Genomic DNA, 16,625 nt, shown 5'->3' on the forward strand with positions numbered 1-16,625 from the left:
TCATTAAGAATACCGCCATTTAGTTAGATTTCGCGCCAATGTTTGTTTGGCGTTAAATCGCGCCTTGTTAGCCTAAAAGTACCAAAATTATATTGTTCACTTAAAAAAAAAAAAAAAAAAAATACGGGTTTAACAGAAATATTTTTTTATTATTTTATTTCATAAATACTCGTATTTGTTAGAAAAAAATACAACAAAGGATGAAACAAAATTCCTTCTCTTTCCCCGAAAAAAAGTCATTTAGTAATGTGCAGAGGAAAAAAAATTGGATTATTGCGCCCTTGGAATATCTGGATGAAGGTTGTCGTCCCAATTTGTTCGGATATTTCAGTCACTAAAGATTGCATTATAATAGTAGTAAAATATCTTTGATATTTGTATTATAATAGTACTAAAATATCTGTAAAATATTTTGCTTCAGGAATTTTAAACTAATGTTGAGGAATCCAGCTGCTGCTTTGCACAAACACGAGTTTACGTATCATTTTGCATTAAATATTTTATTTGCCGCAGGATGCCTAAATAAATCACTTTATATTTCTATCAAATTTACACGCATTTTTGCAAAATCAAAAAGTTTAATCCGATGATATTGAAGCATTTTGCACTCTATTAGATTAAAGCGCATTCGATAGATTAATACTCCACAGATTCTGTTTACAGATCTGGCATTCCATAAAGTAATACATACAACATTCACTTGAAGTTTTGGAATAAAAATAAATTACCAAAAAGCTATTTTTCATTTTAGTGGATTCTTCTTTCATTTAAATGATTTTTCATTGGACATCCCTGTGGAGAACAGAAATTCTCTTCTTTATAACTTACGTCCAATGTTTCTTGGTTTGTATTTAATTGAAGAAAATGCATTGGTGTGCCAGTGGTGGTTTGGCCGAAGTCGCAGAACACTGATTATTGGCTTCCCGGTTTCGATTCTCGGTGGTGGAGGTATAGATGCTCAGATGGTTTTCGTAGGTTTAGCAATGTGTAATAAAAAACGAACCATTTTCATTAGCAACATCTTTGATTTGCTTTCTTCTTCATAATTTTTGTCTTCTTATTTTTAATCATTAGGCAAACGGGCTCACCAGCGGCTGAGCGGTAATGTCAGAATATTTTTGTGGAGTATAAAGGGCTGACTGCATGGGCGTTTTCCTGGTTTTCTCATATATAATGTGTATACGAGCCAGTTTACCTTAAAAAGGTCCTCCACGAAAATATAATTTTCCTTAGGCAGAAAGCCCTTGAGTGCTTTGCCATAATCAAATAAACCAAACCAATCATTAAGCAAGCGAACGAAGCGTTGGGCAATCAAATAAACCAAACCAATCATCAAGCAATCAGAATATGACCTTATATAATAATAATATGTTTAATGTTTAGAAATGCTATTTTTATTTCATATTTTGTAAAACTTTACGAAACTTATTTTTTTATTAACAAACTTTACGATTTGAAAACGAGCAATGACAACACTATTAGAAATAAAGCAGATTTTTAATGCCAGCACGCGAGACTGTTTCCACTTAGAAAAATGAGCACAAAAAATAGCGTTTTCGGAGTTTTTAATTCGTCTGACCAAGTTATTTTGGCTGACTAAAGTCTTACAAACATGAGAGTGGTCGAAATGGCATCCCGCGAATTTTTGGAATCTGGGGGTACATCTCTGTAAACTCAACTCTCGGCAGTTCCGGAGGAGGGAATGCCACGAAACAAAGAGACAGATGCGCAAATATTTTAATAGAGTTAGATGCCAGTATAATGAAACCTCTCACATTTACTACTTGTCAAAGATGATCACGTTTAAAAGAGACCAGTATTTCTGAAGATATACTTAAATAATGCTATTGAACATCATCCGTTATCCAAGACAGGAACTTCAAATAAGACCAAAATTATTTTAAAGGCCGTCAATAGTCGTCATGCGAAGAATTCATTGTACATGAATCAAATCTCAACGAAGAAGAGATGTTAATATCCTCGGATATATGTTTTTTACTTCCTTCCTTCTGTATAAATTTATTTTCATTTCGTCTGCTTAAGTTACCTATTTCCGGTAAAATGGAGGATATTTTGGCTCTTTTGAAGAAGACTTATGCTAGTCTTCTTCCAAATATATTCTATTCTTTTTTTAAACCATCTTTAGTTATAAACTGTATCTTCAGTTATAAAACCATCTTTAGTTAAAGTTGAGCTTTGACGACTAGTTGCATTTTGTGTGCATAATAACTCCTACATTCTCTCGTGTATAAGCCACAACGTTTTCACACAAAAAAGCAGACGAAAATCAGGATTGCGGCTTACATGCACGAATGATTAAAAATTAGGTACACGTGGCAACACAGCAGCGCGAGCAACATTAGTAATGCGTAATTTAACGACTTATTAAGGCAGTGTTCTCAAACTGGCGGCCCCCGTGGCAATTTTATGCAGTCCGAGAATACATTTCAGTTATATATTTGTTGCAAATATGGTGTTACAAAGATTTCAAGACTTGATTCAAGACAAGATTTCAAGGTTTTTGAAGTCCGAGTTTATATTATATCCATTTCTGTCAAAAACGAACATGAATAACGGACCAGAAAATTTATAAATAGAACTAATTTATGATATGACATATTTTACTAACTATTTGAAGATATATATTTTACTAACTATTATTCGTATTTTTTAAATAAACCTGATTACGAATTTTTGCACTAAGAATAATTGCATTGCTTTGCATCTGTCAATCGCTTTGTCGATATAAGTTCAAGAAAGTTCTACAATAAATTAATAATGTTGCGTGCGTACGAATTCGTAATAGATTGAATGCGCAAGTCCGATAAAAGTTCATAAAATTTATTCTTATCACAAGAAATATAACAAAACGCTGCATTTCTCTCAAAGATATTCGTACTTGAAATAGTACCAAATACACACAGTAGTTATATTTTAAACTACTAAAACGTTAAATAGAACGCAATCCAAAGCTCAGAAAAAGCTAATCCGATCTCAGCGTGAATTCGCTATAATCAACAAACAACAGTTATCTAAACAATTGAACTGAGATATTTCTCTCCGGGTTTTTAAAGCTTTTTAATCGGACACGAGAAAGTTCTGGTAATTTCTGTTTTCTCGAGATTTCTGGAAAGCAAAAGAGTAGAATTACGGTCACAGTTAACACAGTAGTTAATTACATTTATCCAGTTTAAATATAAATTAAGAGATATCTATTTATTAAATGTTAAATGCGCGTGCTCTTGTATTTTTACTTTTCCGTCTTAGCTTTGTCTTAAAATATATCTCGTGCTGCATTGCACGTGGCAGTAAAACAATTTTAATTATAATTCTACTAAAATAGCCAATTAAATGCAAAATCCGTAGCAATAAGAATTAATTGAAGTGTAAAACATTTTATTGTTTGTTTTTTTAATTTTTGTCCTAGTTTCAGTATATTTGCATCTAAATGAAAATCTAATATTCTAAGAGTTCAAAAGTATCAAAATTATAATAACATGATTTTGGACAATGCATAATTCTCATGACGATGCCAAAAGAAATTGGAGTTTGTACAATGAAAACAAATAATTTGTAACTACAAAATTCATTGAAATTATAATTTAAATTTAATTATATGGGTGATAGTATGACAGACTGTAGAACATCTTTACATACAGATAGCCCAGATGTGAAATATAATTTAGTCTCATTAAACCAAAATGAAAATCTCTGATAAGACCGTAGGTTTTGGGGATAATTTATTGAATAGCTGGGCAGTATACCAGAAGTTTTAATATTCCAAGAGTTTCTTATCTTCAACATTTAGTAATATACATGGTACTTACGTATTATCCCATTTACCATAAAGGTGTCGCCAAGCAGCTGTATTTAGTATTTAGTGCAAGTTAGGGATGAGCGTGGCCTAATAACACAATCATAGCATATACGCTTTCGTTTGATGTAACTCTGAGTGATTCTGAATAAGCCACGTTTTGCTTTTATGAACAAGGCTATATTTTAACTGTTATTGCTGTTTCTTTTTCTTCCATTTTAAAAACATATGATTAAAATTTGGGACCTGCCTTCTGCAGAACAGCATGCAGTGGATTATTTTCAAAGGGATCCCACCATAAGATAGTCTATATCAGTGCACAAGATATGGTCAGCTAAATGTGCAGACAAAACCATAGTAGATTTAACAATTACCTACAGCAAATTTGTGTTTGTAGTGTTTTAAACAGAGGTTTCGTTCAAACAGCAAGGTGAAATAAAACAAAAACTCGGTAAAAAAAAAATTAATAAGCCCAAAAACAAAGTTGGCTGAATACTAAGTGTATTTTAAATGCAGAGGCGACAGAATTCCGAAAGATTGACGCAACTTTGGCGGGATCTCCTCCAACTTTCAAGGTTCGATAGTAGCCAACTTTCAGGGTCGACGAGATAATACGTAAGTAACGTATGTATATTTCATGAAACGTATGTATATTTCATTCTTAAAGTACTAGATTAGAAAATCTAGTACTTTAAGAAGGCTCGTCAGTAGCCAAGCGGTAAAGTAGCTCAACGTCGGTAGTTCGGTTCGGGGTTCGAATTCCGGCGCGTGGGCTGACTGCACGGACAGTTCCGTGGTTTTCCCCATGTGTAACGTGTATGCGAGCCAGTTCCTCTTAAAAAGTTCTCCACGAAGACATCCCGCCCCCACCTTAGGCAGATAGCCCTCGAGTGCTTTGTTGTAGTCAAATAAACTAAACCAAACCTAATGTATTATTTTAAGAATTAAGCCACTGTTTACAGAGCATGTCTTGCTGATTGAACTGCAATTGCGAGCAAAGAAAAATAAGAAGAAATTATCAGAATTCAAATTCCCTCAAAGAAAAGCTAAACTTGGCTATTATTGTTTAAAATGTTTAGAAGCCCAAGAGATAAGTACTTGGCTAAAAGACATGGGAAATATAAATTGATTTTTAATAAATTTATAAAATTACACTTTTTGCTTAGTAGTGAAATAGTTTGAAAATAGTATATGCATATGTGTATGTATATCATATAAATATTCCAAATTATTTCAGATTAAGTTTTACATTCCACGGTAGTTTTCAGGATTTTTGAAACGAGGTCGCAAACGTCCTGTAGATACTTGGCTGTTGGTTGGGGCTACACGTTTGACCGAACTCAAACAAGATCCTAATTTTTAAGAGGCAAAAAAACTAACATAAGTACAGGGTCTGTCCCGAAAGTAATGCGCCCGTTTTTTTAAAGAAATTTATTGAACCGATTCGTACAATTGCTCAGTATTCTTTGAAATGCATCCCTCCTGCTGTTACACACTTGTTCCGTGCTTTATATGCATCCTGGAAATCCGTCACAGGGATGTCCTTTAGTAACCTTGTCGTAGCCGCCTTGATGTTCTCCAGAGTCCCCAAATGCTGTCCTTTTAGGGATTTTTTTAATCTTCAGGAAGAAATCAGGACTGAAGCAACGCTAAAGTCTCCGACGGCTTTTCCTCCAAGTTTGAAACACAATTTTGCGTATCGCTGCTTGAGAGTTTTTCCCGTTTTGATTTCGACCGAGCAATCCCACATGGGTTCACTGAAACAGGCACTGTACAGAAATTGTAGGTTTATGAAAAGCAAAACATGTATTTTTCTCTGAAAATATAAAAAAGGAGGTTGGAAAATTAAAGATTGTTTCATTTCCTCGTGCAATGCAGCGCGTGACGAGTTTTAAGAGAAAGCTACGCCGAAATACTAAAAATACAGACGCGCATTTAACAAATAGATATCTCGTAATTTATATTTAAACTGAATAAATGTGATTGACTGCTATGTTAACTGTAACCTTAATTCTACTCTTTTTGCTTTTCAGAAATTGCTAGAACTACCTCGCGTGGCCGATTTAAAAAGCTACAAAAGCCGGAAAAAAGCATCTCAGTTCAGTTTTTGTTGTTTACTTAACGCTGTAATTATGAGATCGGATTAGCTTTCTCTGCGCATTGGATTACGTTCTATTTAACTTTTTAGTAGTTTAAAATATAACTAGTGTGTGATATTGTACGGATATCTTTGAGGAAAACCTAGCGTTTTGTTACATTTCTTGTGATAAGAATAATTTTATTTACTTCTTGTCGGACTTTTGCATTCAGTCTATTACGAACCCGTACGCCTGCAACAATATATTTAACAAAGGGATCGCACGAGGTGAAACAAAAGACTAATATAAAATCAAAATATGGAAAGCAAAAAATATATTATGCTTTTAATATATACATAAGGGGTTCGGCAATTGCAGATAAATTTAACGAAGGGGTAGCAGGATGTAAGCATAGCATTTGGTATAACGAAGTTCGACTGCTCATCAGAGGAAAACCTTATTAGAAATATACCGACCAAATGTTAATTTAGAAGGCATTAATAATTTGAATGATCTACAGGGAAGTTTCTAATAAACGCTCCATCTGTTGCAATTAAATGCAAGAATGACTCATGTAATAAGTGGGCATTTTGTTGGCGGTAAATATATTTTGGCTTTCTGAATAAATGTGCTTCTATTTTTAGTATTTAAAGACGAGTACTTTGTAGTATGGTTTATTTGTGGATCATATTGAGCGTTTGATAAATAATGAGGCATTTCCAACTGAACTAAAAGTCGGAGGGGTACAAAATAAACTGTATGCATCAACGTTCTGTAAAAAGCAAGTAGGAATTTCATCTTATTGTTATATTCATTGCAAGTTTTAAAAAGTGCAGTTCGGTTTTAACAGCTACTTCTTCAAAGCTAAATGGCCGCGACAAAAAAGCGTAGTTGGCATATTTTGTTCCATGAGTTCAATTAAATAATTATCTGTAGGAATAATAATGCAGTATATAGCAACTAGACAGGTATCATAGGCCAATGTCCAGCGGTGGTTCCAAGACATTCCACCCGGAAACTACACCCAAAAGACGAGCCTCTTCCTAGAATGTCTGTAAAGTTAGACGATGACTTTACAGACACCTGCACACCCTAGTGGGAGGGGGGAATTCCAGAACTGCTGAGGAAATAGTGAAGGATGAAGGAGAGTATATTTTAGGTTAAAAAAGAATTTATCTTAATTTTGAAAAATAAAAAAAGTATAAAAAAGAAATATTGGTACTATTCGGTTTCGAGGGCCGTAAAAAATCGTCAAACTATTGTTGATGCCAATGCCGCCAAAAATAATTGCGGCAAGAAAGGAAGTATAATAGTAAATAACTATCTAAGATTGATGTTTTAATTTAGATGAAAGGTGAATTTCATCTAATACTTTTTTATTATTATAATTTATATTAAAATTGCTAAACATAACTGAATGGATGCCTGCATCGCTCTTTCGCTACCGACTTATCGCTAAAGCATAATTTAATCTCGTTGGTTGTTCAAACGCAATTTTCTATAATGAATGATGCCTTTTCTTTGAAAATATTCTCGGTAAAGTGCGGAATCGCATACTCATTTTTGTTTGCCGCTTTTTACAAGGGTAAAAACAATTGGATTTTTGTCAATTTTCTTTTACTTTTTAAGTGAAAATAGGTCGATGTGTACATAGGTAAAGCCAAGGGTGTGCGCAGTGCCCTTTTTGTGCAATTCTGGGATTTTTTTTAAAGTGAGAATAGGTAGATGTACACATGGATACTGAGTATGTGCAGTTCTTAAAAACGCGTCAAACAGTGGGTGATTCTGCACTTTACCCAAAATTTTATTGCCGACTTTTCGTCGTGGGCAATTCCCAAATTGTTAAATCCATAGGATATTAAAAAATGATTTAAAAATTAATATGGCGTCTTAAGAAAATCTTAAGAAATATAGAACTATATAAACTTACGCAATCTAAAATCAGCGCGTACGCTAGATTTGGCGCGCTGTTAAATGGGCGCGTTTGCTAGATTTGGCTCTTTTGCGCATACATTTTCGCTGCAATTTTTTACGGTCCTCAAAACGGAATAGTACCGAAATATTTATGGTCAGGAATCCACAGTTCGCAGCAAATGCATTTTCGTGAATATATTCTGTTACACAAAAATTAATATTTACATTAATTGCAATTCTTCTAGAAAGAGTACTAAGCATAAAAATGTAACGAAATTTAGGAATTTGGTAAGTGTGTCACTGAATTTATTTCAAAATGTTACACACAAGGAGTAAATTCATAAAAAATATAGGTTCATTGTAATTGGTTATTTGAAATTCGTTGTTTTATTTTAATTTAGGTAAAAACATACGTTTCTATTGAGGGAGGGAAGCCTTAGCGGAGAACTTTCTACATAATCTTATTTATCTAAGACAACCAAAATTATCTCATTAAAATTTTATAGAAATAAAAATTAGTCTTTTATTTTTTAAAATTTAAAATCAAGACCAGAATTAAGACCAGTCTCAAATAACCAGAATTAACACTATCAAACTGGTTAAAACTGCTGAACACTGGCAGTTTAACCCCGGTTTGAATCCTAATGAATAAGCCTATTCATGTTTTTCGTTATGTGCTACATGTATAAGAGTCAGTTCCTTTTAGAAAGTTCTCCGCTAAGGCTTCCCTCCCTCAATAGAAAGCCTCGTATGTTTTTACCTTAATTAAAATAAAGCAACCAATTTCAAATAACCAATTACAATGAACCTATATTTTTTATGATTTTACTCCTTGTGTGTAACATTTTGAAATAAATTCAGTGACACACTTACCAAATTCTTAAATTTCGTTACATTTTTATGCTTAGAACTCTTTCTAGAAGAATTGCAATTAATCCTGAAATTATAAATCAGTGTTTTATGTACTTGTAAAATGTATCTGTATCACTATGGTAATGCAATGCAAGAACTTCGCAGAACATTTTATTAAAGAAATCAGATTCCAGTTTAAAAATATGATAATTTTGCGTGCGTACGGGTTCGTAATGGCTTGAGTGCACACAGAATCGATGATGCCAGCTTGATAAAATTTATTTTACAAAAAAAAAAAAAAAAAAAAAAAAAGAACTTTAAAGTTCTGGAATTTTCTACGAAAATACTCGTACAGTTCTTCTCAGTAGGACAGAGCACAATAAGTAGTTACACTTGAAACTAATAAGAACGTTAACCACTTGCGCTACGATTAAACTTCACGGTTGCGGTGCCGTGCGCTACAATATAACAAGCGGTAAAGTGTCTCATTTACGTCGCTCCGCGTCTGCGAGTGCAATCCAGAGTTGTAACTCGAGAAATAAACTGTTTGAAATTAATCATTTCTTGACTTATTTAATAACTTCGGACGAAAGGTAATATATTTCGCAGAGAAAACCTTTTTAATTAACAACGAACTTATTTATTTAGCATTCTAAACATTACAAAAAGAATAACATTCCGTGAGTTATCAGGCTCAAAGCCATATATAAAAAGCAGAATTGTTGCCACAAAAATCTATATTATAATATTAAATTATTGTGTATTAACTGAGTTCGTGCACGTTTCTAAACATAAACAATCTCGTTTTTAGTGTATTATTATTTAGTGTTTAGTTATTTTCATTTTTGCGATAAATGCCTATCGACGTGGTGTTCACGTCGCTCGCGGTTTGAGACAAAACGTCTCGACGTGCGTGGCACGTCTTTTTAGCGCAAGTGGTTAAACACATCGTAAGCGCATCTAAAAGGCGAAGCTCACACAGATATGTCAATACTACACGTATTTAAGCTGAACTAAACAACTCAGAACTGATGCTATTTTCGAGCTTATATAGTTTTTCCCTGGGCCGCCGAGAAATCTCTTGTACCTTCTAAATCTCGAAATTTCTGGAAAATATATACGGTTAGAGTTACATATGGGATTTATTACAGTTTTTCAGTTACAGTACTAATTAGTTAAACAGGGACTAGACCAAAATGTCACAAGTCTGATGACCTTTTGGTAATTTGTTGCCAATTTAAGAAGATAAATATTTACTCCATGTTAAATAGAATTGCCTTTGTATTCTTGCTTTTCCGGCAAAGCTAAAAGGAGCATTTCAAGCATTTCGTGTTACATTATACAGAGAAATATTATAATTGCACAAATAATTTCATTAAAATTATTTACATACTATATACAAATTTCGTTACAATAAATACATTAGCCCCTTCATTAACCAGGTGATAATGCGGCAGATTCTCGATGAAGAGTCGTGATGACGTGCACTTTTAATCCGAAATCAGTTATAACTACTATTATAATTGATAACTAGTAACATAACTGAAGAACCAGTATTATAATTAATATAAAAGAACCGATAAGAAGAGTAACCAGTATTATAATTAATATAAAAAATGTTTAGTCCAAAGGGGGCTTTGTTTCAGAGGAACTAGTGTTTTCGTTTTGCGATTTTGCGTCGAATCACTCTGAATGTCCGTTTCACTTTTCAAACTGTTGCTACCGAATATTATCGCCCTGTATTATATTTGAAGAAATTAAAAAATGAAAAATATGCATAAATGTATCTATGGTTCTGGCACTGTGATAAAACAGCGGTACCTAGAGCCATCGAATTTTGAATGACGTAATCCTACTGCGAATATGGGCATCTGGAAGTCCAAATTTGGAACTTGTTTTATTATAGATTTCATATTTTGTGAAACTTTAATGAATTTTTGATTAACAAACTCAAGGAGTACAAATAGACCGATGGCAATGTTGCACAGGAAAAACGTTTTTATCTCTAGCGGAGACTGTGTATCGGAAATTCTAAAGATATGCACAATTTAAAATTATTTTGCGATATTGCTCTTGAACTGAATTTTATGGTTTAAGTGCGAAGACCATGATATTTAATAAATAAAGGTAGCGCACAAAATGTTAAAAAAGTCCCTCTGAACGTAATTTAAAATCTGAAACCTTTCAGATTTTTTTTATTAAGAATTTACCTTTATTTAAAGCAATTTCAAATGAAAGACAAGTTAAATTAGCTACGTAAATTTAATTAGTTTTCAAAGCAAAAAGAACGCACTGTAAATAACGGCAGAACGTCATTAGAAACGAAGGAATTAATTTATAAATGGCATTAAGGAATGATATTTACTAAAGTACATGCGGCTATCGCCCAGGAGCCTGATTCAAGTGTCTCTTGCACCACTTGATATCATTGGGTTCAGACTTGCGTAAAACAGTCAGTTAGAATTGCTTACGTTTGACAATTTTTTCGCCTTTTTTTCTTTTATAAAGTTCGATGAACTTGTTTTGAAAAATTGTGTCTCGTCATTTAATGTCCTCTTTGTCTGTCCCTTCATAGGCCGCAACGGTGGCCCACCTGTTAGTGCCTCCATGATAAAGTGACCACCGCTTCCGGCTTTAGTAGTGGCCGCACTGGAAATTAAGGGGAAAAAAAAGTCTTGTCCTTCTAAGTAATCGAGAAGACAATACAGCAAAATTATTTGAAATAATGACACTATTTATTATTTATCACAAAAAATACTCGATAGTGAAATGATCATCGGCAAAACTTGTGTATATAGGCGGTGTGAATAAACTAATTAGAATAAACAGCAAGCCAAGACTAGGGCGAAAGGAGCGAAGTCAATTAGGGCAGCGCCTGTTTGTTTCTCATTATCGAGGCGATGCTCCTGCTGTTCGTTTTTGTTTACATTACTCTTGTATATCGTACTAGACAACGCGGAATGCAAAATTAATTAGCTCTGCACTTTTCTATTGAACCGAATGATTTAAAAGTGTTTTATTACATTCCATATTACGATCAGTTACTCCCAAATGCTATAACATCATTTGTTAACGTTGTTATTCCATGCTTTTCTTAAACAATTCTATTTTATTTCAGTTGCCTGAAATGGTAATTTTTCCATGTTTTGCAATAAACAAACTCTTTTTAGGGGGGTTTGGTTAGTTACAACCAGGTTAATGCATCCTGCCCACCCCTAGTTAATTATGAGTCTGCTATAGTTACAAATGCCTTTTGTGAAGAGGGAATATAATGCAAATAATGATGTTTTAATGCAGAAATTATCTGGTAAATTTAATTTGAAGGAGAAGTTTTCGTACGTCGCTGACCGTATGAAAACCAATGCGTATTTACTCTTATGTGCGTAAAACTTGAAAAATAGCAGCTCTACCGCGGAAACTACCGCTGAAACATATCTGAAGCTATCAACATTGAAAGATTTTAGTCCTTATTTTTAATTCTTAGAAATTTCATCTTTTATTCTAAATATCCTTAGGCCACCAGCGGCCGAGCGGTAAAATGGTGGTTCGGTCCGGGTTTCGAATTCCGGTGAACGGGCTGACTGCATGGGCGTTTTCGTGGTTTTCCCCATGTATAACGTGGATACGAGTCGGTTTCCCTCATAAATTCTTCCACGAAGAGAGTCCTATTGTGCTTTGCCACAATTAACTAGACCAAACCAATCTAAATATCCTAGACTTAGTTGTGACGGCAAAGCACACGAGAGTTATCTGCCTAAGGGAAGAGATGCCTGTGTGAAGGACTTTCTGAGAGAAATTGTCTCGTAATACTCGTTACACGTGGGAACAAAGCCCATGCAGCCAGGCCGATTGCCGGAATTCTGATCCCGGACCAAACTACCAGTGTTCAGCGACTCAACCACTTGGTCGCTGTTGACTTCTAACTACTCAAGGAAAATTGCTTTTATGGAGGATTATTGTAAAGGATCTGAGCTGTAATCTTTCGTGCATGGAAAAAACCGAGGTTACTATGCTATAAGATTTTGCTTTTGTTACGCCATTGACTCCGGTGTATTTAAAAGCAACTCCTACTTTTGTATCTTCGTTTCTCCCATTTTTGTAAGTAAATGACGCTAGCGTTGGGAAAAACGTAACCTTATTTCTTTTGACCGTCGACAAAACCACGAAAATGTTATGTAGCTAGCCCGTTGACCGTGAACCAAGTGAAGGACGAACTGTCAGTGTAGAGCGGTTTTACACTTTCGGACAGTGTTAGATCCCTCTTAAGATATGCAGAAATGTATTGTCAACTTGAACTGGATGCTAGCTGAAGTTTCATTGGCAACGTTTCTTTCTTTCTTTTTTTTTTCTTGCCAAGAAGAGGGATATTATTCCTTTAAAAACTTCAAAACCGCTAAACAGGTATAATTAGCAAATCTACAGAAATCTCATTAAATATTTTAAAAATGTATGGGTAACACGAAGATAACAATAAATTATTTAAAGTAAAATATTTTTAACTATTATATATGGAAACATAGGCATTTTTAATTACAGAAAACAACAAATCTGCTGTGGGACAACATTTCAGTTTAATCTAATTAAATCAAGCGAATATCTAGTTTAAGTTTTAAATATAAGTAAAGTTTAAATCTAAGTTTCAAATCTAAGTTCACTCTCGAACGAACTCCCGAATCCTTTGTATTATACTAAACATTTTATGTCACGGCAGTGTGTGCCATATCAGTTGAATCATCAATTAAAAGGCGGTACAAGTGCCAAAATTTCAAAAAGAAAGAAAAAAAAAACTACTGTAAATATTTTCTAGAACAAATATGTCAATCGAAAGATAGAAACAAATCAGTTCCTTTAAAGGTTTAAAACGAGCTAAGACTATTTTTTTTTCTAGTATGATAAAGGAATGGAATCTGATGTTTTTATCCCGTTCTTGACAACTTATCAGTTCCTTAGATGAGTTTACTAACAAATCAGCTAACAAACTCTTTCGGCGATGTTATTTACGTTCAGCACTCAACAGCTTCTTATCAGAGATTACTAATGTATAAATTGACCTAAATGTCGAGTATACATCTAAATATCGAGTTTTGTTTCTAATTTTGCAAACAGCGATATTAATGGCTAACTTCCTGGACTTAAGAAGAAGACTGTAGTGATAACTAGAGAAATTACTGGCCTAGCCCATAAAAAGTGCATTTCGCACGTGTCCTTGAAAAGGATACTTTGCATTCCGACACTTAACAGTCGAACTTTTCCATTTTTCGAAGAAATCAGCATATAATACTGCTATGAATCATACGTCAACGCATAAACGTGACACGTTGAAACGCAAAACGCACACAAAATTGTCTCGTACGCTGCCGACGTACACGGAAGAAATTCTAATCTGTCTAAATACTTCCACACTGATGACGTTGGTTGAGGTACATGTTTGGTTGAGCTTTTATGTATACTTTCATATTTTTGTTTACGTAACTGCTTTTGTAGTTTCAGTATAAGCTTCCTGTTCATCAACAATTTTATAATTTAAATTGCATCCTTCTCTTGCGTTCTAGTATTAAGTAGAAGATGGGAACAATCTATTTTTGGTAAGTTAAATACAACTGCTGACCATTAAAATTACTACACCTGGAGAGAAAGAAAATAGCATTCAGCGTACCATTATATTATGGTAGGACACACACCTGCCACCTTTGTCAGAAAGTTAAATTGTAATATGGTTTGGGCAATGAGCCAAACTGATCTTAGATAGCTTCATTCCATCCTTCGACTCTGTACACCAGAGTTCATGGATATTCTGTGCCAGTGGTCAGCTGTAGTGGCTGGCGAGTGGTGGCAGGTCAATCTGTAGGCAACAAATGTAGAGATGTTTTTAAATGGGTAGAGATCTGGAGAATGTGCTGGGCAGGGCAGTAATTGAACGCCCTTTGTATCGAGCAAGATCAGGATAGCACGGACAACATAGAAATTTAACGACATCAGCAAACATTACCGGGCATGCGAACAAGACATGACCGAATATATACCCAGCGGCACTCCATAGCAGCACACCAGGTACCGGGTCCGTATAACTATGATGAATGCAAGCTGACAATTGTTCTCTTCGGTGGATCCACACACCAACACGTCCATCATGATGTTGTACGCAGGACAAGGATTAATCTGAAAAGACGACATGGTGCCACTTTTGTGTCCAGTGTTATCGTTTGACTCACCTATGAAGGCGCACCTGACTCTACTGCATCGCCAAGGGAAGCCGCATGGACAATCTGTGGTATCGCAGACGTCGTCCTACACGCAAGCTAAGTTCCTGGCTTTAGGTACGTGATGTGGTTAGACGATCCTGCAGTGCAGAGAGGGTAATGTGTTTGTTCTCTTAGGCGTTGGTGGCTCAAAGCCGCTGACATCTTGATTCAGTATGGCCCTCCTGAACCTATCGATTCCATATTCGGAAGACAGTCATGTGATCTCGGCCAACAGGAGCAGAAATGTAGCAGAACGATAAACCGCAGTCCTGACAGACCATGACCCTGTAGAATTTCGACCCAGGTTGTTAGAAGCTGCTTCTTTTTGCACGAGACATCAAACGAATTTTACACTATCGATCAACGTCCAAGCGATTCCCAAAGTGCTATCTTTCCATTTATACACAAGATAGCTGTTTTTTCGCATATGATGGAATGATAGTCGTTTGCAGATGTAGCACCTGTCATGAAATTTAACGTTTATTGCATGCCCTTCTTAGTGGTGTAGCAATTGTAATGTACAGCAGTGTAATATTGAGTTTTGGTAACCGTAAGGCCTTTTGGACAAGCTAAAACGAGATACAAAATGTTCTCCACAAACTTTTTCTAAAATGCCAAACTATAGCTACGTAATAGAATATCATTAGAAGCATATTTTACTAACGAAAAATAAAGCTTAATGTATTTAAATTCATAAAAATTATATTTTAATCAAAATATATGTCTGAATTGTTTAGAAAATTAATTATTGCTTTTTTCGTTAAATTCATAATATTTGTATGTAAATAATTATGAATTTTATTTTTTAATACAGCTTTCAGTTTTTCGGCGTTTCAATTTCGATGAAATTCCTAAGCATGGAGACAAATTACTAGAAACTATCTTCCTCACGAATTTTAAAAAGACGCTCTTCGGTCAATCAGGTACTTGTTTTAAGACTTCTTAATTTTCAACAAAAACTGTGCACATATAAATGTGGGATATGTGCACATATAAATGTGCATATAATTGTGGGAAAAACTGTGCACATATAAATATACCGAGAGTATTAATCTTTTGGAAAGTATGAATAAAAGTTAATCAAATCAGTATCTTCACATCTTTGAATAAGATTATAAGTGTTTTCTCCCTCATTTTCCTCATGCCTTCACATGGTGTAACTGGAAGCACACCCGAGGTGTATTCGGATGCTCTGGATCTCGAATCCCGCGAGGGCTCTGTGGATTTCTTCAATTTCCTCCCTTCAAAAAATTCTAAAAGACTCTACAATTGGCTCCCAAAGAAAAAGGTGGGGGTCGATAATTTGTCACCACCAGCATTTGGCGAGTACGGACCCTTAATACCCAGTCGCCCTGTAAAAGGGGGAGTATATAAGGTATTTTCTCCCTCCTTTCCGTATTACTTCGTGGTGTAATAACTGGCAGCACGCTCGACTAGTATTCGGGAGGTCCGGATTTCGAAACTTGGTGAGGTCATTGCACAGTTTCACGTTCCTGCATCGATGTAAGCAAGCTCCATTTGTAGACTTTATGAGACGTTACTCAGGTTCGTTTTTAATGGTAATGAAAATAATGTAAACTCCGATTCCAGATCATTAAAATTTAAAGCCCTTTAAACACATTTTTGTTATAATAATGTTAACTTATCTACGGGAAACGTATTCGCGGCCAAGTGAAATGCTTCGGAAGTCCCACAAGTTTGAGATCACTGGTCTAAAACAAGTAT

At 34.8% G+C, this 16,625-nt stretch overlaps 1 protein-coding gene across 7 annotated transcripts in view; it reads left to right on the top strand.

Annotated features, from left to right (window-relative positions):
• The window catches only part of LOC118195618 (techylectin-5A-like), a 234,275-nt gene that overhangs the window by 107,942 nt on the left and 109,708 nt on the right, over positions 1 to 16,625 (top strand). For 2 of the 7 annotated variants that reach the window (XM_085811293.1, XM_085811294.1), the window contains exon 2: positions 15,715 to 15,823. The exons of the other annotated variants lie outside the window; for them this stretch is intronic. The gene's annotated coding sequence lies outside the window, so the exon portion shown is untranslated. The remainder of the gene's footprint in view (positions 1 to 15,714; positions 15,824 to 16,625) is intronic. 7 annotated transcript variants of the gene reach the window in all.

This window comes from Stegodyphus dumicola, chromosome 2 (assembly GCF_044657685.1).
Source record: "Stegodyphus dumicola isolate Sdum_Otavi_A_Nest chromosome 2, ASM4465768v1".
Classification (NCBI taxonomy): Eukaryota; Metazoa; Arthropoda; class Arachnida; order Araneae; family Eresidae; genus Stegodyphus; species Stegodyphus dumicola.